General features: G+C 35.2%; 1 pseudogene; it reads left to right on the forward strand.

Annotated features, from left to right (window-relative positions):
* The first annotated feature begins 19,601 nt into the window (after window positions 1-19,601).
* On the forward strand, window positions 19,602-20,980 carry LOC104682220 (annotated as a pseudogene).
* Window positions 20,981-27,933: the final 6,953 nt, after the last annotated feature.

Below are 27,933 nucleotides of genomic sequence, written 5' to 3' on the forward strand. Positions count from 1 at the left end.
GCTCACGCCTGTAATCCCAGAACTTTGGGAGGTGGAGGCGGGTGGATCACGAGGTCAGGAGATCCAGACCATCCTGGCTAACACGGTGAAACCCGTATCTACTAAAAATACAAAAAATTAGCCGGGTTTGGTGGCAGGCACTTGCAGTCCCAGCTACTCGGGAGACTGAGGCAGGAGAATGGCGTGAACCCGGGAGGCGGGACTTTCAGTGAGAAGAGATCGCACCACTGCACTCCAGCCTGGGCAACAGAGTGAGACCCTGTCTCAAAAATAAATAAATAAATAAATAAATAAATAAATAAATAAATAAATAAAAGCCAATGAGTGCATCACTGTGGTTCATACTTGTTTAGTCTGGTCACATCAGTGGTTTTCAAATTTAGGTGTCCATCAGAATCACTTGGAGGGCTAATTAACACTGGACCCCTACCCCAAAGTGTCTGACTGAGTAGGTTCAGGACATCACTGGAGAATTTGGCCGTATTAATTGTTTTCCAGGTGATAGTAATACTGCTGGCCAAAGGATAGCACTTTTCTTTTTTCTTTTTTTTCTTATTTTTTATTTTTATAGATACAGGAGATACATATGCAGGTTTGTTGTACGGATATATTGCCTAGTGGTGGGGTTTGGGTTTGGGTTTCTAGTGTGTCTATCACTAAAATAGAAAATATTGTATCCAATAGGTAATTTTATAAATTCTGACCCTCCTACCACCTTCCTCCCTTTTGATAAACCCAGTGTCTATTATTTTCTTCTGTAAGTCCATATATACTCATTGTTTAGCTTTCACTTATAATGAGAACATTAAGTTTTTGCTTTTCTGTTTCTGAGTTATTTCACTTAGGATAATAACATGCAACTCCATCAATTTTGCTGCAAAAGACATTATTTTTATATGACTACGTAGTATTCCAGGGTGTATACATACCACATTTTAAATCTAATCATTCACTTCTAGACACATAGGTTGATTCCATGACTTTACTATTGTGAATAGTGCTGCAACAAGCATACAAGTGCAGATGTCTTTTTGGTATAACAATTTCTTTTCCTTTGAGTAAATGCCCTGAAGTGGGATTCCTGGGTCAAATAATAGTTTTATTTCCAGTTCTTTGTGAAATCTGAATACTGTTTTCCATAGATGTTGTACTAATTTATGGTCTCAAAAAGAGTATACGACCATTACCTTTTCTTCACATCTGTTGTTTTTGACTTTTTAATAATAGCCATTCTGACTAGACTGAGATCGTATCTCACTGTGATTTTAATTTGCATTGCATTTCTTTAGTAATTAGTAATGTTGATTATTTTTTCATATGTTTGTGGACCACTTGTATGTCTTTTTTAGAGAACTGTCTGTTCATGTTATTTGCCCAGCTTTGAATGTAGTAATTTTCTTGTGTATGTGGTGGTGTTGAGTTGGTAAGTTCTTGTAGATTCTGACATTGGTCCTTTGTCAGATGCATAGTTTGCAAATATCTTCTCCCATTCTGTAGCTTGTCATTTACTCTGTTGGTTATTTCTTTTGCTGTGCAGATGTTTTTTTTTAGTTTAAGTAAATCTCATCTGTTTATCTTTTTGTTTCAGTTACATTCGCTTTTGAAGCCTTAGTCACAAGTTATTTGCCTAGGCCAATGTCCAGAAGAGTTTGTACTAGGTTCTCTCCTAGAACATCGATAGTATCAGGGCTTACATTTAAGTCTTTAATCAATTTTGAGTTAATTTTTATATATGCTGAGTTATAGGGATCCGGTTTCTTTCTTCGACATATTGTTAGCCAGTTTGTCCAGCACCATTTATTGAAGGGGGTGTTCTTTTCCCATTGTGCATTTTTGTCAGCTTTATCAAAGATCAGTTGGTTGTAGGCATGTGGCTTCACTTCTGATCACTGCATCTATTTTTGTACAAGTACCATGTTATTTTGATTACCATAACCTTGTGGTATAATTTGAAGTTAGGTAATATGAGACCTCTAGCTTTGTTCTCTTTGCTTAGGTTTGCTTTGTCTATTCCAGCTCATTTTTGGTTCCATATGAATTTTAGAATTCTTTGTCTAATTCTATGGAAAATGACATTGGTAATTTGATAGGTGTTGCATTTAATCTCTGCATATTGCTTTTGGCAGTGTGGTCACTTTAATGATGTTCATACTTCCAATCCATTAACATGGGATGTTTTTCTGTTTTCTTTCCTTTCTTTTTTTTTCCCCAAGGTCATACACTGTTGCCCAGACTGGAGTGCAGTGGAATGATCATGTCTCACTGCAGTGTCAACCTTCCAGGCTCAAATGCTCCAATCACCTCAGCCTCCTGAGTAGCTAGAACCACAGGTATGTACCACCACACCTGGATAATTTTTAAAATTTTTAATAGAGATGTCTCACTATGTAGAGGATCTCAGTAAGTTGCTCAGGCGTGTCTCAGACTCTTGGGATCAAGTGATCCTCCTGCCTCAACTGTCCAACCTGTTGAGATTACAGGCGTGAGCCCCATGTCTGGCATTTTTTCCATTTGTTTGTGTCATCTATGATTTATTGTATTAGTGATTTGTAGTTCTTGTTATAGAGGGCTTTTGCCTCCTTGGTTAACTGTTTTCCTGGGTATTTTATTTTTGTGTGTGTCTATTGTAAATGTGATTAATTTATTGATTTTGTTCTCAGTTTGAACTTTATTGGTGTATAGTAATGCTACTGTTATTTTGTTGTGTCTGTCGTAAATGTGATTGGGTTATTGATTCAGTTTTTAGCTTGAACATTATAGGTGTATAGAAATGCTACTGAGTTTTGTGCATTGCTTTTGTATCCTGAAACTTTACTGAAGTCATTTATAAAGTCTAGGAGTCTTTTGGAGAAGTCTATAGGGTTTTCTAGATGTAAGATTATGTCATCAGGGAACAAAGATAATTTGACTTTCTCTTCTTTCATAATTTGGTAGCTTTTATTTATTTCTCCTCCTTTTTTCCTCTAGCTAGGCCTAAGGACTACATTTTTAGGACCACTGGTCAAAATTATTCTCTTCAAATTTACAGGAGAGTAAAAAGCACACATAGTACTTGTTTAATATGCTAATCCCATAGCATTTCCCCTGTACAGTCTCTTTTATTAAGCTTGGGTTATCCCACCAGTTTATGTTTTTTTCCAAACACTACATGTGATTCTTATGATGAAATAAGATTTTAGAAACATGTCTAAATACCTGGATGGAGAAGAGGAGAATAATGAAATAATTCACCCTATTTATTACAACTTCATATACCTGAAGCCACTGAAGCACAGATGGTAACACTTTTACAGTACTGTCATCTTTACAAATTGGACCATCCTCATGTATCTCATAGGCTTGCATTTCTGTCATAGTAGGGTTGTGGATTATTATTTGAAATGTGTGGATAAAAATTACTTAGGAATTCAGTCCTTGAACACTGAGCAATCAAAACAACGGCTGTAACTATTACTCATCTTTGAAGACAGAAGGTTCATGTTTTGGAAAAGGATGATTAACTTTGATGTTTTTAATTAGAACTGTCTTTAGTCTATAAATTGGGATTTTTATCAAGAGGACACATGTATTTCTTGTGCGATTTTATTATAAGATACTACTTTAAGCATTACCTACAATTGTTTAAATTATTTTCAGATTTCACACATCTTTCTATATCAATTCAACACCTTTAAAAATATTCTAATGCCATGCATCTGCATAGTCTAATTCATAAATATCAAGATTCTTATGTATTATTTTGCTTATGATGAACAATGATCGTTTTGAAAATAATTCAAAGTTCAAAAGTAAAACCCTACCTACATATTATGTAACGTGAAAGCATATTTTATTTCTTCTTGATATGTGAGAACTGAATGCCAATTGAGGAAGAAATTACTGCCCCAAAACTCTTACAAAGATGCCATAAGGTAGAGGATTTAAAATTGATATTAGAAGACTTATGGATCACGAACTGAAAGGAATAATGTACAGTGTCACTAAATATTTCCTCTATCAAAAAGCTTAAAATATATATTATTTATATTTCTTCTTAGAGAAACCGCTAAACTTCATGATTCTAATAGCTACTGTGTAATTCTTGTAATTTTTGTCATTCCTAAACTTCATAATCTGCAGTGCCTAAGGCAGTATCAAAGTGGACAAATGGCAAATCTAATTGGATATGACTCTAATACAATGTTGCACAAGGTAAACTGAGTGTATTTTCTGTGTAAATGTAATATTTCCACAGCTCCTACAAGAATAAGTAGGCCCCAATATGATATAATACAATTTTTCTATGAAACAAGTGTTAGTTTCTGAAGGAACTTTTTCATAATTCTCAGGAATGTCATTAGAGTCAGCAAACAATTTCAAATATGGGTGAATATCCATTTCAAGTAAAATAGCAGAATTGCAAAACTAGAGAAAAAAATCTGAAAAGCCCATAAATTTAACAATATAACCTAGAGCAGTTTAAATACAAGATATTTTATATATATGTGAATGTTTCAGACATAGTAGAGGCTTATTTACTGATATTTTAAAACCAATAGAAACATGGCAAAACTGTGTACATGTCAAATTAATTCATCTCAGAATGTGACCTCTAATAAATTAGAACAAAATAATGAATAAAAATAAAAAGTTAAATATTTGGATGAATAATATTACTAAACACCTAAAACATAACCTTGATATACTAAATCTTGTTATTTTGATAGATTTTCACTAAAACACAACAGTTTTGTTGCCTAAACAGTATATAATGAATGTCATTCATATCTTTAAGAATGTTTCATTATGACCATTTTGTAGACATGTTAAGAACGTTTCTCTGGACAGAGTATACAAGACTAGTATAGTCTCAGATTAAGTGAGAAAATAACTTAAAAGAGTAATTGAATTAAAATTTGTCTTCAGCCATAATGAAGTTTTTAGCACTGAAAATTGGACAAAATATATTAACATATATTAAATTTTTACTCACGCAGAATAGAAGTGCAATGTCTCAGAATAGAGAAACTCACAAAGTGATGGCCATGATTACTCTGTTTTCTGCTTATGGACAAACTGCAACACAGAGAGGTGGAACCTGAACACAGAATGGTGGTTAGACTAAGCTCAGGAGGCAAAAATCAAAATTACAGGATAGCTATAGATTTGGCATATTTTTCCTTCACATAAGCAATAATTAGGAAATTTTATACATCATCTATTAATATCCTACACAAATAATATTTTTGGAAATTTACAGTGGAAAATGCTGGTATGTAATCATCTTTCTAGATGGATTGTAATTTCACAGGATGCCCCATTGTTAAGCAGTGGGGCTTCTCTATTGTCCTCTCAGGAGCAATTTCCTCCTCTGTGTATGGAAGTCTGTGTCTGCTTTAAATGCCACTGCGTCTTTGGTTATCATAACTGGTAGTCCTCTCCCAAACTTAGATTAATCAAGTTCAAATTATCTCTATTTTTGGATCTCTAAGAATGGGCTACTTGTATTATTATCATAAATTTTCTCCTATTTATTGATTCTTCTTCTACTTCTTATTTTTGAACTGATCTGAAACTGGAAATTTGTGAACTTCTGAACATTTTTAATTGCACAATCAGCCACTGTTTACCATGGCTATCCTCCTAAACCTGCCTTAATTCCAGGGTATATGTCTAATGGCACACCCTATTATTTGTGTAACGTCACAAAAATAGCATATCTAAGTAAAGAATCCCAAGATTTCACAACTCTTTCGCTTAGCCACTTTATTTATTTATTTATTTTTACTAATACTATATGCTTCATGAATATTTTCCATATAAACTAATCATGGACACCAGATTTAACACAGGCCCTTCTGTTTTCATTTTCTATTACTTCCCTATTTTACCTTTATTCCTCTCATTTTCATTTCTTCTATTTAAGTTTGAGATGATCATTTTTGAAATAGATTTTACTTATGTGTAATAGATAAAGATTAGTTTTTTTGCTAAGTTTTTGATAGAGAGAATGGCAATGAATAACCCTGGAAACCACTCAGTCTAGGAAGGAGGTATTCCTGATTGTGGCCATGAGGTATGAATGGAATCAAGAAGTGTCTATTGTCATTACAGAGCTTGTCAGACGTATAAACATGTTACAAATCCACAACTCGACACCCTCACTCGCCCTCTGCATCCGCTTACTTTCCCTCTTACAACTGCTTCCTTCCATCTACTGTCATAGGTCCTCATCGCTCCACTGGAAATCTCCTTTAGTCCTTGAATCTTAAGTATGGCAGTGTTAAAAGTGAAAAACTATGCATTTAGATATTTTTACAAGATAACTCAGAACAAGGTAAATTTCAGGATGCCTTATAATAATGTAATTATTAAGTCTAGTTATGAAACAGAGATATGAAAAATCAGTACAGCAACTAATAACAACTGCTATTTAGTCAGAAACTCCTTCATACTAAAGTGCAAGATAGCTTCTGCTCAAGGAAACTAGTTCTAAATATTCTGGCACAAAATTGGAACAATTTTGTTTGAAAGCCTTTTAATATTTTCTCTGTTTTGCATCAGCACTCTGCCCATTGAAGTTCACAATATAATATTCTATAAAGCAAATTTCTATTTTGGAGTTTTCCTCAACATTTCTAATTTTATTTTTAAGTCTATACCTATTCTGCTCCTGTTTTTCTTACTAAAACGCATAGAACTGTACAAAGAGTTAGGGGCAAGAGTAAAATTATTTGGATCATCTCTGTGTTTCAGTAAATATTATTGTCTATTGTTGGTAAAAGATGTAGGATATGGGTTGACATATGTTGGGATAGACCACAGGACTAATACATACTATTAAATAGAATAGGCTTAGCCAGAAACAGCCCTCAGAATTTGTTGGTCAGGGCACAGTCAGTGATCCATAGTTTGGATGCTGAAGGATTACAGAATATGACCAAAACATTAAAATAGGCCATCCATGAAGGGGAAATACAAACAGAAGTGCTAACAAGCGTGGATCAGAAACCTGAGCATCGCCATGAAGCTCTTCTAATGGAGTAGCCTCGGAATGGAGAAACAAAAGGGAACTTAAAAAGAAATAAAATGAAAAGGATGCAATTCCTCCCACATTCTTTGGCTCATATGGTCTCTTTTCAGTCCTCTAGCTAGAAAGACGAGGTTTTATTTTAAAGTTTTTATCGTGTTTGCCCCTGATGCAGTTCTGAGACTTGGCACCCCCTTTATGTCAAAGTAGTAAGATGAAAGTGAGAAAAAGAGTTGTGAAACTTTTTCTTTATGGGTCATTATTTTATATTTCACTTTCTTCCATGATCTGCCTGTTGTTAGCTTTTCATAGTCCTCTGGTAGATGTTCTTCATGTTATGTTCTGATATTTTAGTTGTAATAACTGTAAGAAACAGGCTCTAGGAATCTTTCTCCTGGCAAGGCTGCCAATCCCAAGATGAACGTACCAAATACAATAGCGTCTGCATAGACCAGCAATACAAATAAGAATATAAATGCATTTTGATTTAATGACTTGGGAAAAACTAAATGGAGAAAAATAAAACTAAATTTTGAAAGCATGCCTTATATAAATATGAACTCCAAATGAAAGAAGACCTAATTGTGATTTACAAATCTGAAAATAGAATGAATAATAAGGGTGATATCATTGTGTCATAGGGTAGGAAAGTGTTTATATATATCCCGAAAGTACAAGCCCTAAACTGGCAACCAAAATAAATAAACAAATATGAGTATAAAATTAAGAATTTTTAAAAAACAAAACAAAGCACAATATGTACAGAAATATCAGAAAGTAACACTTTGATAAAATACTCTTATTGTGTAAAACTGAAAATGAATTAGAATATATGAGGGACTCCTGAAAAGTAACTAGAAAAATACTGGAACCACAATAGACAGCCAAATAATATAATAGACAAGTTTTAGAAGCAAAACCCCAGAATGCTAAAAATCATATCAAGAGATGGTGAAATTCATTTATAATCAGAGCAAAGCAGAGTAAAATAATAATAGATATTACTTATGCTTACTAGATTAGCAAAGATTAAAAATGTGATGAATTAAGTAGTAGAAATCTTCATGCACTGATGGAGCAGCTCTCCTGGAAAGTAACCTGGCAGTATTTATTTAAATTAAGAATATACATGATTTATTTCATTACTCAGTATGTATTTCAAAGTAATTCTAACACTGGTCCACAAAAGGACCCATTAAAGGGTATTCTATATAGCATTCTTTGTGACATTGGAAGTTGCAGTTAATCAGTCCACTTTTAGAAGAGTATATGAGGTATACACAGAATATATGAAAAATGACTTATGAGGTGATTGGAAGAAACATATGCAATGTATTCCTATAACATGATTGAAACATAGAAATATATTTGAGAAAAAATAAGATATATGTTTTACACATACATCTAAATATATATCATATATACAAAAAAATACACAAATTTGAAATTTAACACATTTCCAAATAACACACATAAATATAATGTAATATATTCAACATATTAGAATTATTGCCATTGGGCTCATGAGGAGCATGGGAAAGGAAGTGACACAGAATAAATAAATACATCCAGGATTATCTTAATAACATAAGCTACATATCATTTTATGGTTTTTCTTGCATTCTGAAACATAATTAGCTCAACCTTCAATACTGAAGATTTATAAATGCACAACGGCAACAACAAACACAATTGTCATATGAATATATAGTATTTTGGAGGAGAGAGGATAATAATAGTTGTTTACTTGACTTAGGGAATTCCTGCTAATCTTTCCTAGAGCATCTCTGGTTTGTGTTTTGAATAAAAGAAAAAAAATCATCATTGATGTGAGAGAAAATTTTCCAAAAAGGAATATCTGAATGAATGATATAGTAGTTTCATTTCTTTTTTGTAGCCTCTCCATATTTCAACATAAATTGATGCTAGTGTAATGCTGGTTGGACCAGGTGAATAGAAAATAGCAACAATTTTAAATGTATTGGTAAGTCATTTGTTTGAATGAAGGTAGTAAATAAATCCAACAAAGGTTCAGGGACTTGCCACCACAGTAAGCTTTCTGTAGATCCAGTGATGAGGGGCTTGTGGAGATACCTTTCCTACGTGAGGAAGGAATTATTTTTCTCTTTTCTTCTTGCCTTTCTGTAGACTAGTGAACATTTGGTGGGGGTCAGTCTTGGTTTATTAACAGTATTTTTGACTGTATCTGTTTGTATACTTCCCATCACAGTTGCTTTGAATATTATTCACATGTGACTTGTAACATTCTATCAGTAACATTTACCATGTCAAGTGAAATATGGATACTTAATTTCTATTTAGGTACCTTTATTTTTCCTGCTCTTAAGTATCACTGTCTCAGATAGTGTTAAAAATCTTTGTTTCAATCATCAAATATAATTATAAAACTAATGAGGAAAATATAGTGTGTTATATGTATTCATATTTCTAAACTTTCTATCATCTTTTTTCTTTCCTTGATGTTCTAAGTTAATTTTGTATCATATCATTCCTGAATGAAGAGCATTCTTTAGCCAGTCTTTAAAATTAGGACTCCCAGGGACAAATTATTTTAGCTTTCCTTAACCACAGAATGTAATTGCCACCTATGATAAGCCCATGGCCAATATGCAACTCAACAGTGAAAAACTAAAAGCTTCTTCTAACATCAAAAAACAAAACCAGAATGCCCACTTTCTCTACTTCTATTCAATCAGGTACTGGAAGTCCTAGCGAGGGCAATTTGGCAAGAAAAAGAAATACAGGCATCCAAATTGGAAAGAAAGAAACAAAATTATCTATTTACAGATGACATAAACACATAGTAAAAATCCTTAAAACTCCTCAAAAAACTTAGAATAAACAAATTTAGTAAATTTTCAGGATACAAAATCAACATACAAAGTCAGTTGTATTTTTGTATGCTAACAATAAAGTATCAGAAAATGATATGTTAAAAATTCCATTTACAATAGCATCAAAAAGAATAATATACTTAGGAATAAACGTAACCAAGGAGAAGAAAGACTTGTTCACTTGCTTACATTTTATCACTTCTATTTTTCTATTAAGGTTTTCTATTTTTTTCATTTATTTCAAGAAAACATGCAATTGAATTTTGAAGCATTTTTATGATGACTGCTTTAAAGTTGTGGTCAGGTAATTCCAACATCTGATTGTCTTCTTGTGTTAGTTGATTTCCTTTTCTCATTTAAACTGTAATGTTTTTGATTACTAGATATAATAAGTGATTGTTTATTGTGCCCTAGATATGTTTTTGATTATGTTAAGAGACTCTGGATCCTATTTAAATACTTTATTTTGGGGAGAAGTCACACCTTTTAGGTTAGTATGTAGGTATTGGCCTGCTTTGCTGTGATGTATTTCCAATGGCAGATTTATTTTTACTATTTGCAATGTTATTTTGGTCTGCTTGGTTTATCTGGTGCTGCTGATGCTCTTGCTGGTATTGCTGATACTGCCTGGGAAGGTAGAATGCATTTCCCCTGATCAGGCTGCTTGGTGACTCTAGGTAGGGAGTGATGTGGAGAGGTCCCATTATCAGTGCCCTCTGACTTCACTATGTCCCTGGGCATGTGAAGAGGCTCTCGTGCCCTTGGAAAAAAAAGAGGTTGTCTGGATCATGGTGATCATTACTGTTGGGTCTCTTTTGCGTATTCCACTAACCTGTTAGGTATTTCTGGGAGTATGAGGAGTTTTTCGAGCACATAGAGTGAATAAGCTTCCTGGACCGGTCCATGTGTTGTAACTGGACCCCTTTTTCTAGTTCCTAAAGACCTCTCAGTATTTTTGAATGAGGGGGGAGAGTCTTGGAACATAAGGATGAATAAGCCCACACCCACAGTTATAGAAAATCCAATGAAGGCTGAGTAAAAAGCATGAAGAAAAGTATACCTAGTCTCATAAAAATCACTTCCTCAAAATCAAGGAGAAAATTTTAAAATGGGAAAAACTGGCTCTATTAGTTTTCCAGGGTTGCATTAATGAAGTACCACAGACTGGGTTGCTTAAACAGTATAAACTAATTTTTTCATAATTCTGAAAAATAAAAGTCTGAAGTCAAGGTGTCAGCAGAGGTGATTTCATTCTGAGGCCCTTTTCCTTGGCCTATAGATGGCCATCTTCTCTCTGTCCTCACATGGCCCCGTCTGTGTATTTCTGCTCCCAAATTTCTTCTTATGAGGATGTCAGTCATACTGGATTAGAACCCACCTTGATGACCTCATTTAACCTTAATTAGTTGTTTAAAGATACTCCCTCCAAATACAGTCACCTTTTTAGGTACTGGGAACTAAGATATCAACATATGAAATTTTAAGACACAATTCAGCATATACACAAGGAGAACACAAACCAAAGGCAAAAGACATGTTATACAGAAAGGGACAAAAGGTAGAGGGAGATATCACTTGTCAGAAACAAGGTAAGCAAGGATGCAGTGGAGAAGCACCCTTAAAAAACTGAAAGGAAAAAGACAAAACAAAAACCATCAACCTAAAATTCTATGCCCACCAAAAGTATCATTTAAAATGGAAACAACAGAAAATTTTTTTCAGAAATAAAAGAACTGAAATAATTTATCACCAGGAGATCCACACTAAGAAATGCTAACATATTTCAGGCTGAAGAAAAATAATGAAAGATGGAAGTGTTGACTTTATATATATATATATATATATAATATATATATTTAAATATATGTAAATATATAAATATATAAATATATAATAAATATATATATATAATTTTATATATTTATATATATAATGAAATAGAGTGAACCAGAAGGACATAATAAGATTACGTGTGTATATACACACACACACACACAAACACACATATGCATATGAGTTTATCATATTATTTAAATCTTTTTAAAAAGTAAATAACTGCAGTCTGAAGAAAATATATTCTGGGATTTATAACAAATAAAAAGAAAATGTATTGCAGTAATAGCAATAGTCACAGGAGACAGACAAATTCCTAGACAGACAGGACAGGTCCCTGGTGAAACTTGACCTTCAAGCCAAAGACAGCCTGAAGCCTAAAATCCTAACTGCCAGTTCTGGATAGAGTCCATGACCAGAATGAGAACTTCCACTCGTGCCTTACCCTCTCTTTCTCGATTTGTTCCTTCTGGATGATGCCAATCACCATGCATTGCCCCATTGTAAGCTCATAAAAACCCTGGACTCAGCCACACAGACTGCTACCCACTTTTGTGTCCCTTCTCACAACTGAGAGTGTTCCTTCTGTTGCTCAATAAAATTCTTCTATGCCTTACTCACTCTCTGGTGTCCACACACCTTTTTCCTCTTGGTTGTGGGACACAAACCTGAAACCTGCTGAGCTGCGTGCAGTGGTAATAAAAGAGAGCTGTAACATGCTCCTGTCCACCAGCCTATGGGAGAAAGAGAGCTGTAACATGCTCCTGTTCACTGGACTATGGGAGAAGAGAGCTGTAGCATGTTTCTGCTCACTGAGCTATGGAAGTGAAGAACTGTGACATCTCTTGGGGGCTCAGACCTCAGGACTCCCCAAGCAAAAGTTGAAACATTCCTTGGGGCTTTGCAATTGCTGGCATCTCCAAGTTTTCAGGCACCACCAGATTCCGCTTGTCTAGACACCAGTACCCAACGCAGAAGCTGCTTGTAGCATGCCTGGTCCAGCTGTGGGCTGAGTACAGAGCCACTGCAGGTGTAAGATCTGAGCAAGTGCAAGCTCAGTTCAGCCTGCTGGGCTGAGCAGGCAGAGCAAATCCAGCCACAGAGATTTCCAGCTGATGAAGCACCACCAAAGGAATCCTGTAACAATAACATAAAAGTGGACAGGAGGAGAAATGGAAATATGAGTTTGTTTACTATATGTAAATATAGACCTACCATATGATCCAGATATTTCACCTCTAGATAGTTATCCAAGATAAAAACATATGTTATACAAAAATTTGTACATGAACATGTATGTTCATATCATCTTTATTTGTAGTAGGATAAAATAATACCTAGAAACAACCCAAATGTCCAACAAAATATGAGTGAATATAGCAATACAATGGAATACTACTCAACAATAAAAAATAATTAACTAGGGATTTATAACATGCCACAGACGAATCTCAATGTTTCAAAATAGTTAAGGGAGTGAAAGAATTGAGACACAATCATACTCTCTAATTGCAGTCATATAAAATTCTGGAAAATGCAAACCAATATATATTGAAGAAAAGCTGATAGTGGTTGGAAAAAGGGAGGAGTAAAGACTGAAAGGAAGAATTAAATAGGCAAGATAAAATTTCCACGGGCAATGGATGTATTTGGCAACGTATAATAGTTTCATGGATATATGCCAAAAGGCATAAAATCCAGCACTTTAAATAAGTGAAGTTCATAAAAACATAGTGGTTTTCTTTAAAAGATAATGGAGCCTTATTTACCCACAATTGTCACTTGTACCAAATCAACATATTTAAATATTATTTTAAAAACTAATCTCAGTCTCTGATAAGTTTACAAATTCTTAATCACAAACATCTGTGTACAGGTATTTAGGTGGATAATGCAGCTGATATGATATATTTATTAAGCCCTGTGAGCAGTGTTAACAATTATACTCTTCATTTTAATAGAATGTTTATGTTTGATGTTTAAATAATTTCATTATCAAGATGAATAATAGGATTGACTTTGACAACTTTCTTAATTACTGATTTTGACAGGAAGCCAACACTAATTAGAATTTCATTTTTTAAAAAAATGAATTCACTGTTTGTAATCAGCCAAACATCCCTCAATTAAATCAGAGTTCTAATATTGCCCAAGTTGTCATTTTAATTACATCATAACATATGTAGAAAAGAAGTTTTTATTTTAATTTTAAAATGTGACTTTTAAATGAACTAATTTATAGGTGAATTTTTGGTAGTCTATTGCAATTTCTGCTATATGTGATAGAGATATAAAAATCATTTTTAGCGTTTAAATTTCTAAAAATTAAACTTTTCTGTGTTTGAAATAAAAAAGTTTTTCTTCCTATGGGAGTAGGACATTACAATATGCACACCAAAAACCAAAAGTTTTGTTGTGATCCTCTACGTCTGATCCGTGGGTCACAAGTTGATAATGTTTGTAGCTTTCACCCCTCCTCCTGCCAACTTGTAGACCCTAGGATTCCTAGTTCATTTCAAATGGTTGAGTCTGGGCTTCATTTTTGAAGGAACTACTCATTTCAATCTGTTCTCTTCATCCATGCCAACAGTTAGTTGACATTTCTCTTTTTCATGATGAAACTGAGAATCAGAGTAGCTCCTGTTGGGGGCCTCCGACAATTGTAAATAACCCTTTCTTTCCAGGAGTCCGTTGTGTGCCATTGGGATTGTATTTCTTATATTCAAAGCTGGGTATTAAGTTGCTTCCCCACCAAAAAATAGTGACTTTCACCTTAGGGTTGGTAGTAAGACTCCTTCTAGTGTTTAAGGAAATACTATGTTGATTCTGGAAGCTATCCAGATTAGGCAACATTGGAATTCTCCTTGTTGTTGTCCATGGTGGCATCTAGACAATTTTTAATGTATCCAGCTGTACCTGTATTAATGCTTTGGCCTTGGTAGAAAATTCAATACAAAAACTACAGTATAATGCAACCTGACTTTCTAAGGTAGACACTGTTAGCTTTATGGGGTTTATTCAACTGGGAATATGGAGCACAGTGTTGAAGTCAAAAATTCATTTGGCTGTTAGGGGGTTCTGTTAATAGTAGCTTTAGTTAAATGCTGCATAGCACAAATTAAACTGATTTAGCCCTAGCCCCTGTCAGTCATATTAATGAGTCAAAGTGGCAGGCAGATGGTACACTTGTGAGAAAAGTCATCAGTAGTTAAACGGTATAGAAATGAGTGTTGGGTATTAATGGGAGACAATTTTCTATGAGTCTTTTTCATTTGTGCATGACTTTATCGTACTGTGTTTTTTGGACCATCTTTTTAGTTATATTTGTATAGTAAACAGCACTGGAAGATACAGTGGCTCATTCCAGGGTGGAGGATGCAGGGATTTCCTGAGAAGTTTAATAAAGAAGATTAGGTAGGTTTGCAAGAACCCTGATTTGAAAGATTGGTGGTTTTTCATACTGTGCCCTGAGTAATAAAGTTCCTTATAAGTGACCTAGGAGTCTCATGTTCTTTGCCAGAATTATGAAACTTTGTCAGGGTAACTATTTATTTTGCAAGCAGGGTAAACATTTCAGACATTTCACTTTCTTAGCAACCTTCCCACAGTCTGTAATCAAAGCATTAATTCCTGAGGCCAGATTGGTGATTCTTTACACAAGGAAACAAAAGTGACTGGAAAGCAGTCATAGCTACTTATGCTTAATTTTACATTTTTTGTGTCACACCATGGAAACACTAACCCCTGGGGATCCAGAGTCTTTTTCGCAAATTCAAAGTTCTTGAAATGTTTGACATTTTCATTTCCTGTGCATACAGCCACTCTAACAAATAGCCGTAAGTCCCCTGGGGGAAGGATGGAGGGAATCATCACAGTGTTTGTTAACCATAACTTTGTAGATCCTTTTCTCTGGGGACCTAGTCATCTTTTGAGTCAATCAATTTAAGATATGAAAACTCAGATCTGAATTGGCATAAAGCTTCTGACTTTAAATTGAGGTGTCTATCAACTGTACAGTCTTTTCCTTTATATAGATTAAGCAAACCCGTTAATTTCTTCTCTATCTTGTCTCTATGGAAACCATATTACACTTACCATTCCTGGATATCTCTAAAGGTTAGTCACCTGCCTGTGACTAAGAGCTCGCTATTCATTGCAAAAGTTGCGGACAGCTTGCTTCTGATGGTTAAGTACTATCCTTATTGCCTCCTTTATGTCATGCCCTTTGCTATCTGGATGGTTACTTCTGTAATAGTATCTCCTTCCAAGTTGCCTGCAGACAACATTCTCCACTTCTCAGTACCTTCCTCACCTGGGTGTCTCCTACCAACTATGATTTGTCACTTGGAAGGCTCTTGATGTTACATGGTATCCACTAAAACATGTTCAGTTTTGTAAGTTTTTTAAAAAATATTTCTTCAACTTGCCACAATAATTCTATTATTTCTGTTTACTTAGGGTGGATCACTACTTCCTCTAAACTTCGCAGGGATTTGCTAGCAGCATAATGATGCTATCTTCTGGCATCCTTATCAGGATGTTTATTTTCTTATCACAGGAGATCGGTTCCATGTTTATAAAATTCACCAAATTTTATGTTCTGCCCCTCTTATTCTAGCTCTTACCAGATCCATTCTCTCTCAGCTCCTACAAGTGCATGTGACTTAGTCCTACAGATCTTTAATGATATAGTACCATTCCTCCTTCAGGTAGCATAGCAATTTATTTATGAAGTTAGGTTGTGAACAATCCTATTTGTTGATCTTCTGGCCATGAGGGGGAACAGAGACTTATGCTGGGGGAGGCATGTTGTCTTCAGAGGCAGAGTAGTGGGCTGCTTCTGAAGATCCTGTGAGAGAAACAAGTCTAGGTTTTCAAGATTTTCAAGTGCATCTACCCGTTTCTCAAGTTCATGTCTCAGGATCCCAGTCCTTCCAAATCAAAACCCTTACAATGGCATAAGCAGACTTGCTGTGTTTGAAAGTTTAATCTTATCTTTTGCTCCATTGCTCTGAGGGTAGATTGTGATAGAATGTGCAGGTTTTATGCTAATGTGGAATTAAAGAGATACAATTTAAAATAGGGGCAGGAGATAAAAGTCAGGATCTTTCCACACACTAATAGGAACTGTGGGAGATGGAGTTTGAGCTTAGGCTTCTGAGGGAAGTGCCTGGTAATTAGATTCCAAGATGAATAGGGTTATAGCAAATGAATTTGGCTCATCTCCAGATATTGTAGATGTAAAATTTAAGCAGGTGGGAGCAGAGGTTATTTAGATTTTATTAGTAATTTGAGGAAGAGGTAAATACTTCAGTGTCACTAATGGAGGCCAGTCAAATTGTCAGATACTGGGCTACTCATTCTAGTAATTAGTTCCAAAATAAAGAGAAACAGTGAGATACAATTAGAGCACCAGCGAGTTTCCAAACATTGGACCAGCGGGAACAAAGCAGGAGCTCTTCTGTTTCTTTGTGGCTCCATTCCTCTTTTCTTCCCTTACTGTCTGCAGATCTTTTTTTTCTCTTTCTTTCTCTTTTTTCTCTTTTAGCTTCTTTGTTTCTGCAGTATGTTTTGATGGATAAAACATTTAGTTCACAAGATATATAGGAATAAAAAAGGATAGCTATATTACATAGAAATTATGAGTGATTAATATTGGTCAGGTGAGGAATTAAAAACCATTATCTCTAATTCCTACAGAATTTCAATTTAGAAAATTGAATTTTTGTTGTTGTTGTTTCCAGATGATATCTCATTGGTTTGGGGAGAAGAATAGATTAGGCAGCAAGTGCCTAGCTGAACACCTGTGGAAAACTGATGTAGGGCAAAAGTAGAACCAAGGCTAATAATCATTCACTTACTAACATGGAAAAATCTGTTCCACATCAAGGAGAATGCTGGCTATGAGTATTTTTGCTGAAACATATTATCAGTAGAAGAAAGTGGATATGGACAATAGAAGAAGATATATGTGAGAGAATGCCAGAGACTCTAAAGGGACAATAATTTAATTTATTGTTTCCTTATTAACATATTTAAGATAATTCAATGGAATTAATTCCTTATTTGATCAAGAGGAGGATGTGAATAACAGTGCTTTAAGATGAAAGAGATGTATGTTTAAATAATATTAGTAATTAAACAAAATGTTCATAGTAAAACCAATAGAGTTAGAAGTATATTTCCTTTATTCTTTTATTGACTTTCCCTCAGGAATAAAGTAAGAACCATAAAGTCAGTAATTGTATGAATATTTCCATTTAATATCATAGGGGCTGTTGAATTCTCAGCAACTGGATTACCTTTTTGAAACTTAGAGAATAATATGGATATAAAGATGATTGTTTTTTCTTATTGAATGTACACAAACTAACAATGTATTACTAATTTAGATGACTATTCTCATAAAGTAATTTCCTTTAAACTTTTTTTGTAGTCAAAGCATTTCCCAATAATAGGATCTTAGAATCTGATACAAATTTAGAAAGAGATTTTATGACATTTTAGAAAAATTATAAACTTTCAGAAAGAAGTCAGAATCGATTATTTTCTTTGGGAAGATAGTATCTTATTACAGAAGGAAATGAAAATTTTGTAAATTTCACATTATGGAAACATAGAAACTGATTCAAAAAGGATGTGTGTCATGCACTCTTACCAATAGTAAGTCTCTGGTGAACGCCTATATATAGAACCTACTCCTGCTGACGGAATTACAAATACACGAACCTCTCTCTAGAGGGAATTAATGTAGAGTTCTAGAGAAGCAATATCTGCTCAGTGTCAAGAGCAGGGTGCCAGTGTGCCTAGATCACAGCCATCCAGAAGGACAGCAGATTATGAGGCCTGAGAAGCATCCTATGGCCAGAACATGTATGGCATTTTGGAACACAGTAAAGATTTCTGATTTTACATGAAGTGTAAAGATTGCAGACATTGTAGAGTCACCGCCAATCTGCATTTTGAAATGATTACGTAGATTGTTGTATTTATAATAGATTGTAGGGAAAAGACACTGTAAAATGTAAAAAGGGAGACCAATATGGTGGCTACTACATAGTCAGAAAAGTGACAATGGTCGCTTGGATTAAGATAAGAACAGTGGAATTGTTGACAAGTGATTAGACCTGGACTATACTCTAAAGGCAGATGACTGTATATTCTGTTGCACTATAAAAAAGAGCAATTAGGATGCTTCCAAGATCTTTATCCTGAGCAACTGTGTGATTGAGATGAACAAATAATGAAATACAGAACTTGGGGATGATGGTTGGGATATCAAGATTTCTGTTTTGGACATGAATGCTTAGTGAAAAGACACATGAGCCTATAGCTTGGGGAAATACTAGAATGAGATAAAAATTTGAATTCAGAAAGATATATGTGACATTGGAAGTAATAGGATTATACCAATGATGGAAGCATTGATTCCAGGCAAATCACAGAATTAGAGTGTAGTACTGATGAGAATAATTTGTAGGACTGAGTTTTAAAGCACTCTACCTTAAAAGGTTGGTCTGGAAGAGGAGAGGATCAAGCAGAAATCACAAGAGGAAGCCACAGGAACCCAACACAAACCCCACAACTCTCTATTGTATAGTAGAGTATAGAAACTATTTTAGAGTGTCATTGTATAGACACTATTGAATAGTGTCTTTACCTTCACATGTTTATTATAATGTTCATTATATATTTATTCAACCGTTCACATTCTTAATATGTACATTAAAATATAAATTCTTTGCTTGTGGGAGGCATGTCTCTTTTAGCTCACCACTTTATAGGGTCTCATTCCTACTTCAGTGTCCAGCATACCTAGGTACTAAAAAATAATTGTCCCCCTTTTCCGCACTGGGTTTGCTGCCAGAATACAGATGTCATGAACACTACCCCTAAAAGCCAAAATGGGAAAGAAAAAGACTCATATCAACATTGTCGTCATTGGACATGTAGATTTGGGCAAGTTTACCACTACTGGCCATCTGATCTACAAATGCGGTGGCATCAACGAAAGAATCATTGAAACATTTGAGAAGGAGGCTGCTGAGATGGGAAAGGGCTCCTTCAAGTATGCCTGGGTCTTGGATAAACCGAAAGGTGAGTGTGAACGTGGTCCATTGATACCTCCTTGTGGAAATTTGAGACCAATAAGTACTACATGACTATGATTGATGCCCCAGGACACAGAGACTTCATCAAAAACATGATTACAGGGACATCTCAGGCTGACTCTGCTGTCCTGATTGTTGCTGCTGGTGTTGCTGAATTTGAAGCTGGCATCTCCAGGAATGGGCAGACCTGAGAGCATGCCCTTCTGGCTTACACACTGGGGGTGAAACAACTAATTGTTGGTGTTAACAAAACTGATTCCACTGAGCCACCCTACAGCTAGAAGAGATATGAGGCAATCAATTCACCACCTACATTAAGAAAATTGGCTACAACCCCGACACAATAGCATTTCTGCCAATTTCTGGTTGGAATGGTGACAACATGTTGGAGCCAACTGCTAACATACCTTGATTTAAGGGATGGAAGGTCACCCGTAAGGATGGCAATGTCAGTGGAACCACGTTGCTTGAGGCTCTGGACTGCATCCTACCACCAAATCGTCCAGCTAATAAGCCCGTGTGCCTGCCTCCCCAGGATGTCTACAAAATTGGTGGTATTGGTACTGTTCCTGTTGGCCGAGTGGAAACTGGTATTCTCAAACCTGGTATGGTGGTCAACTTTGTTCCTGTCAACATTACAACTGAAGTAAAATCTGTCAAAATGCACCATGAAGCTTTGAGTGAAGCTCTTCCTGGGGACAACGTGGACTTCAATGTCAACAATGTGTCTGTCAAGGATGTTTGTTGTGGCAGTATTGCTGGTGACAGCAAAAACGACCCAACAATTGAAGCAGCTGACTTCACTGCTCAGGTGATTATCCTGAACCATCCAGGCCAAATCAGCGCTGGTTATGCCCCTGTACTGGATAGCCACATGGTTCACATTGCATGCAAGGTTGCTGAGCTGAAGGAAAAGATTGATCTCCATTCTGGTAAAATGCTGGAAGATGGCCCTAAATTCTCGAAGTCTGGTGATACTGCCATCATTGATATAGTTCCTGGCAAGCACATTTGTGTTGAGAGTTTCTCACACTATCCACCTCTGGGTGGCTTTGCTGTTCATAATATGAGACAGACAGTTGCTCTTGGGTTTCATCAAAGGAGTGGACAAGAAGGCTGCTGGAGATGGCAAAGTCACCTAGTCTGCCCAGAAGGCTCAGAAGGCTAAATGAATATTAGCCCTAATACCAGCCACCCCGGTTTTAATCAGTGGTGGAAGAATGGTCTCAGGGCTGTTTGTTTGAATTGACCATTTAAGTTTAATAGTAGAAGACTGGTTAATGATAACAATGCATTGTAAAATCTTCAGAAGGAAAGGAAAAAGTTTTGTGTACCACTTTGATTCTCTTTTTTGCATGTGGCAGTTTTAAGTTATTAGTTTTTAAAATTGATATTTTTTTCTCTCTCTTCTTTTTTAAATTATACTTTAAGTTCTGGGATACATATGCAGAAAAGTGCAGGTTTGTTCCATAGGTATACACATACTTATATATTTATTTATTTATTTATTTATTTATTTATTTATTTATTTATTTATTTTGAGATGGAGTCTCGCTCTGTCGCCCAGGCTGGAGTGCAGTGGCGCAATCTCGGCTCACTGCAAGCTCCGCCTCCCGGGTTCACGCCATTCTCCTGCCTCAGCCTCCCGAGTAGCTGGGATTATAGGTGCACACCACGCCGGGCTAATTTTTTGTATTTTTAGTAGAGACGGTGTTTCACCGTGTTATCCAAGATGGTCTCAATCTCCTGACTTTGTGATCTGCCCGGCTTGGCCTCCCACCATGCTAGGATTACAGGTGTGAACCACCACACTCGGCCAGGAATTCACATACTTTTTAATGGAAACAACTTGACCAAAAATCTGTCACAGAATTTTGAGACCCACTAAAAATGTTTAATGAGAAAAAAAATACATCCAATGATTAAATAAAATAAATACTTACTAGGGTTTTTCATAAAAATATTTTTAATTTTGTAATTTGAATGTTTTTAATATTTAACTTTTTTTACAATGAATGTGAATATTTTGTGTTAAAATATTTGTTCACACTTCCATGGGTTTCTTCAGTTCCATGTATTTTTTGCTATTTAAAATTTTATGTACATTTATTTTTTTCCATATATTTTTATTTTGTCTTGATGAATTGTGTTTATTTTATTTTAAAAATTTATATCAATAACTGTTATATTGTGATTTTATAAGTATTACCTTTTTCATAGAGTTTTAACCATAATTAGATTTATAAAATTTATATATTATAAATATATATATATAATAATTTATATAACTAATGCTTTTGGAGTACATGCTGAAGATAAGTGTGTTGTGAGAAGAAAAATGTATCTTCTTTTTTCCTGTCAATAAAACCCCCTATCACCTTTGATACTTCTTTCTTCTAAGGTATGTATGAGTTTGAGTCCTCTGATAACATTTTCAGAAGAAAATTATTTCATAAAGGAATAAATTTGAAAGCATGTAAGAATGTTGTGAATCTTTGTGTTAGTGCCTAGGTTAAAAAGCTTCCCAAATAAAGATGCTTTTGTTGGTTGATATTCATCGGTTTGTGATTGTTTCAACTTAGATTGACAGTTATATACTGTCTGTGTATATATATTATATATACATGTATATAAATATACATTGTCTTTATTTTTGTCATTTTAATTTCAATGATGCAAATATCAAAATTAAGCAATATATTTTCAGATTATTTGGTATATTTAAAAGATAGTGGCAGAATAATTATGTTGATAATTTTAAAGCCATATTTGTTCATTTTAGAGAAAATGAAACTGTATTCTGCTTTAAAATATCTCCAGAAGTTTTCAAATTCGATGGAAGAACATATAATTAAATATCATTTAGACTGTTTTAAACAATTAGTTTATAAGTATTGTCACTATAAAGTTTATAAGTTAATGATTCAATTTAATGAGTACATCCTTTGCATCAGATTTGGGACATTACAAAATTCAGTTAATAATAATTTTTGCATTGTATAAAAAACACAAGTCACCTTTGCTTATTAGTAGGTCATTTTTCATTTTTTTGGATGAGTGAGAATAGCTTTAATGGATTTCCAAAATGCATAGTAGTTACAGAAGCAAATTAGGTCATGATAAATAAATGAGGATTCTGATACTCTTACGTTTTTAAAGGTACAGATAACTCCTTATCCAGGGTTTTTAGGGGAAATACAGCTGTTGAGTATTTTTTTGAAAATGTTATTACATAATTACCACAATTATTAAAAGCCAAACAACAGAATAGTTAAGAGCCTAAAATGAAGGATGAGATAACCTTCACTCCGTTCCCGGTTCTGTTATTATCTAGCTGCATGATTTGCAAAAATTACTGTGTCTCAGTTTCTTCATCTTTACAGATAAGGAAATAATAGTATCAGTTGATAGTGTTGACTCTGGGATTAAATGATTTTTGTATGAGGGCCTTTAAATAGAACTATATGAGATTTTGCTACTATTATATTAAGATCAAATATTGAAATAATTTATGAAGAAGGCAAAAGATGTATTCACATTTAGATTCCATTTGGAAGAAATAGCGAACTTCCTTTAATTGATCGTTAAATTAGTTAGTATGACTAAAATTTATTTCACAAACCTGCTGAAAACAAATATTTGTTGGAATCTACAGTGTCCCAGTGTTTGCTTTTTAAAATGTTAAGATTAAATCATATTGTTGATACTTTATTTTTTTCTAGTTAATATTTTATATGAAGTGTTCTTCTGTCTATTAAATGGGTTGATGTCTTCACCATAAAATATGAATACAGTAGCTATCTTGTCATTTCTCTTTTTCATTCCTTTCTTTTAGTTTATAACGTTTATGGGTACATAGTAGGTATATATATTTATGGGAAACATGAGATGTTTTGATAGCCATACACTGTGTAATAATTACATCATGATAAATGGGATATTCATCAACTCAAGCATTTATAATTTCTTAGTGTTACAAACATTCCCTCTCAGTTATTTTAAAGTGCACAACAAATTACTGTTCAGTGTAGTCACGCGGTTGTCCTATCAAATACTAGATCTTATTCATTGTATCTAACTATATTTTTGTAACTATTAATGACAACTCAAGCAGAGTCCTATAAACTTTTGTCCTGTCCCAATCGATTTTTGAGTACTTTCTCATTTTTTGCCATAGCAAGGCATTTCATGCTAATCTTTTACCATCCATGCTCTGCACTCTTGGAACAGCAATTTCTCCAAGAGGCTTTGTTTCCTATAAGAAGAGAATAATATTTAGAAACCCAGATCTGGTATTCATATTTTCTTTGATACTGGAATGTCTATTCCTCTAGACCATCTCAGCAGACATGTAATTACATGTTTTTAAATGTTTTATTGACACATACTGTTTGTTCATATTTACAAAGTATAGGTAATATTTTGATACATGCAGAGACTGTGTAATGATCAAGTCAGCATATTTAAGCTATTCATCACTTCCAGCATTTATCATTGTTTTGTGTTGTGAATATTTCAAATCCTCTCTTCTAGCTATTTTGAAATGTACAATGTATTGTTGTTAACTTCAGTCACCCTACTGTGCTATTGAACATCAGAACTTATTCCTCCTATCTAATTATACATTTGTGCTCATTAACCTACCTCATTTCATCCCGTAAACTTCCCCCCAACACAACCTTCCCAGACTCTGGTATCTATAGTACTACTGTCTACTTCCACGAGATCAAATTGTTTAGCTCCCACATGTGAGTGAGAACATGTGATATTTGTCTTTCTGTGCCCTGTTTATTACACTTAACACTATTTAAATATATGTATTAAGAACCATAGATTGCATATTCAAGTTATCGATTTTCAATCCAATAGTATGAAGATTAATTACAGAAGTTTCCTTTTTCCATATTTTTAATGTCTTTGTCTAACAATGAGAAACATATCCCCCATTAGCTATAATACTTTTATTTCATATTATAATGCAAATGAAGTACATGATTCAGATTCTCTAACCCATACTACTATGAGAAATGAATCTGCTATCTAGACTTAAACATAAGTTTACAATTCTTTGATCATTAACCTAAAGCACAAGCAATTTTTTACTGTATTGCATTTGTTGATTTCTATCGGTCAAGGCAAGGCAAATCCAGTGTATACAGGAAGGAAATTTCACAATTGCATAGATACAGAGAAGTGGGATGCATTGAGTGGTGGTATTGCTGCAACAATCTAGCACAGTGTGCCCCTGTACCCAGTAATTAACAACTCCTCATGGGGAATAAATAGTCATCCTTCCTAAGATACCTAAAGTTTTACTTGATCACGGCATCAGTCTCACCATACATGATTTTATGAGTATATCAAGTCTGGATGTAGGTGAGGCACTTCTGAGGTAGCTACTTGATATGGTTTGACTCTGTCCCTGCCCAAATCTCACATTGAATTGTAATCCCCACCTGTCAGGGGAGGGACCTATAGGAGGTGACAGGATCGTGGGGGTGGTTTCCCCTATGCTGTTCTCATGATAGTAAGTGAATTCTCATGAGACCTGATGGTTTAAAAGTGTGTGGCAGTTTTTCCCCCTCACTCAATCTCTCTCCTGTTCCACCTCAGTAAGACATGTCTTGCTTCCCTTTTGCCTTCTGCCATTATTGTAAGTTTCCTGAGGCCTCCCCAGCCATATGGAACTGTGAGTCAATGAAATCTCTTTTCTTTATAAATTATCCAATCTCAAGTGTTTCTTTATAGCAGTGTGAAAATGAATAATACACTACTCTTTATTCATGAGTATTTATTATTTATTTTTTACCCATGAAGTAAAAAGTCAAGTTATCCAGGGCACGTATGGTCAAACAATGGTCTCACTCTGTGGTAAGAAGGATTTTTTTTTTTTTTTTTTTTTTTTTTTGAGATGGAGTCTTGCTCTGTCGCCCAGGCTGGAGTGCAGTGGCCGGATCTCAGCTCACTGCAAGCTCCGCCTCTCGGGTTTACGCCATTCTCCTGCCTCAGCCTCCCGAGTAGCTGGGACTACAGGCGCCTGCCACATCGCCCGGCTAGGTTTTTTGTATTTTTTTTAGTGAAGACGGGGTTTCACCGTGTTAGCCAGGATGGTCTCGATCTCCTGACCTCGTGATCCACCCGTCTCGTCCTCCCAAAGTGCTGGGATTACAAGCTTGAGCCACCGCGCCCGGCCGGTAACAAGGATTTTAAGATGGCCCCTAAGGTTCTCACCTCCTGACATACATGCCCTAAATAATCCCCTTTCATTTCTTGTAAATGGGATCTATGACTATGATGAGCTATGTCTCTTATGAATAAGTTATTCATCAATTAACTTTTAGTTAACCGAAAGGAATGTTGCCCTGAGTGGGTCTGGCCTAAACAGGTGAGGCTTTTAAATGACAGTGATGCATTGAAGAGACACACTCCTGCTGGCCTGGAAGGATGCAAACTACATTTATAAAGAAGACCATGCGGCAGGAAATTATAATTTGCCTCTCCGAGTGAGGCCTTTCATTTATGACCATGAGAATCTGAATTGTGCCAATAAACAATGATCGTGGAAGAGATAGCTGAGTCTCAGAAGAAACCTCAGCCCCAGCCAACACTTGGGTTTAGCCTGGTGAGACTCCGATCAGAGGCCTCAGCTAGGTGGGCACCCACACTGCTAACTCACAGAGAGTGTGAGATAATAAATTGTTTTGTGTTAGGAAAATGGGTCTGTGGGAATGTGTAGTGCAGCAACAGAACATTAATGCACTCTCCCATTCAAAACAGGAGTAACAGGATTGACAGAGTAGTAGCTGGTCCAGAGACATTCTGAAATTTAGGGACATGTGGCCGGCCTCTCTGTTATAGGGGTAGCAAATGGTCTTTGATTAGGCCCCAGTTTTGATCCCTAGGAATAGTTGCTTAGCCCAGCTTTCTCTGTCATTTTTTATGGGCCTTCCTTTGGGCCTTCATTCATTTTTTATGACATGGTTCATATTTTCAGGAAAGCAACCCTTTCAGTCTACAGTACACATTTCAAAAGTGGGGCCAAGAAGCCTCATTTAATTTGAATTTCCTCAGTCCCTTAGAGTCCAAGCTGGAAGGAGTTTTAATACAACGTTTATTTAAATAACTTTGTTTTTTAATGATTTGGGGGGATTCATTCTATGCCCCAAAAGTCACATCCATAATTCAGTTTATGACAAACCTCTGTCCTTTAAGAGTGTCATCTTAACATGTGAAAAGATCATGTGATTTTTTAGGAACCATTTTGTTAAGCTGGGAAGATCTATCAGGCATAGCCTTAAATGCTTAAATGTTTTTGAGGTTTGAAGAAAATACCTTACTCTGACATCCTTGCTTTGACCTTTAGCTTGAGACAACTTTAAGTTCTAGAGATATGCTGTAAAACATAGTGCCTGTAGTTAACATATGATACTATGTACTTAATTTGTTAAGAGGTTATGTGTATCTCATGCTAGATGTTCTGACCACAAACATACACAAGGAACATTTCGGGGTGATAGTGGCATTTTTTTTTTAACCTTGGTTATGGTGACGGTGTGAGTTTATGCATATGTCCAAATTTATCAATTTATATACATTAAATATATGCAGGTATTTGTATATCAGTCATATTCAAATAAAGATGTTTTGAAAATCATTGCCAGGTTGAGAGACTGAAGATGAAAAGCTTTATTTTCCAAACCAATAAGTCATTGTGTAGCTTAAAGAAACCACATGTGACTTTGCATTTCTGCCAGAACATGTCTTTTGTCAGGGACACCAGTCATTAGGTGCAGTTACTGTCATCCAAGGTCCTACTGCAGGAACTATGTTGGCCAATTGTTCTGCCTTTACACACACGGGTTCTCACCATCCCAGCCTCCAACAGTGGTTTCCCCACAGCTCTGACAGAGACAGTAACAGTTTGTTGCAATTCCACAGCCTCAGACTTTGAGTCTCCTCCCTGCTTTTCTTCTCTAATATTAGTCTCCTCGCTTTTCTTCCAGCCTCCATCTGCCTACTGATCTCAAAGCAAAGTCTCATGTTCTAACTTTTTGTTATGACAGCACACCAAGGTACTATTTCTATCTCAGATGTGCATTTGTTATTACACATGTACATATAACAT

This window comes from Rhinopithecus roxellana, chromosome 8, assembly GCF_007565055.1.
Source record: "Rhinopithecus roxellana isolate Shanxi Qingling chromosome 8, ASM756505v1, whole genome shotgun sequence".
NCBI lineage: Eukaryota > Metazoa > Chordata > Mammalia > Primates > Cercopithecidae > Rhinopithecus > Rhinopithecus roxellana.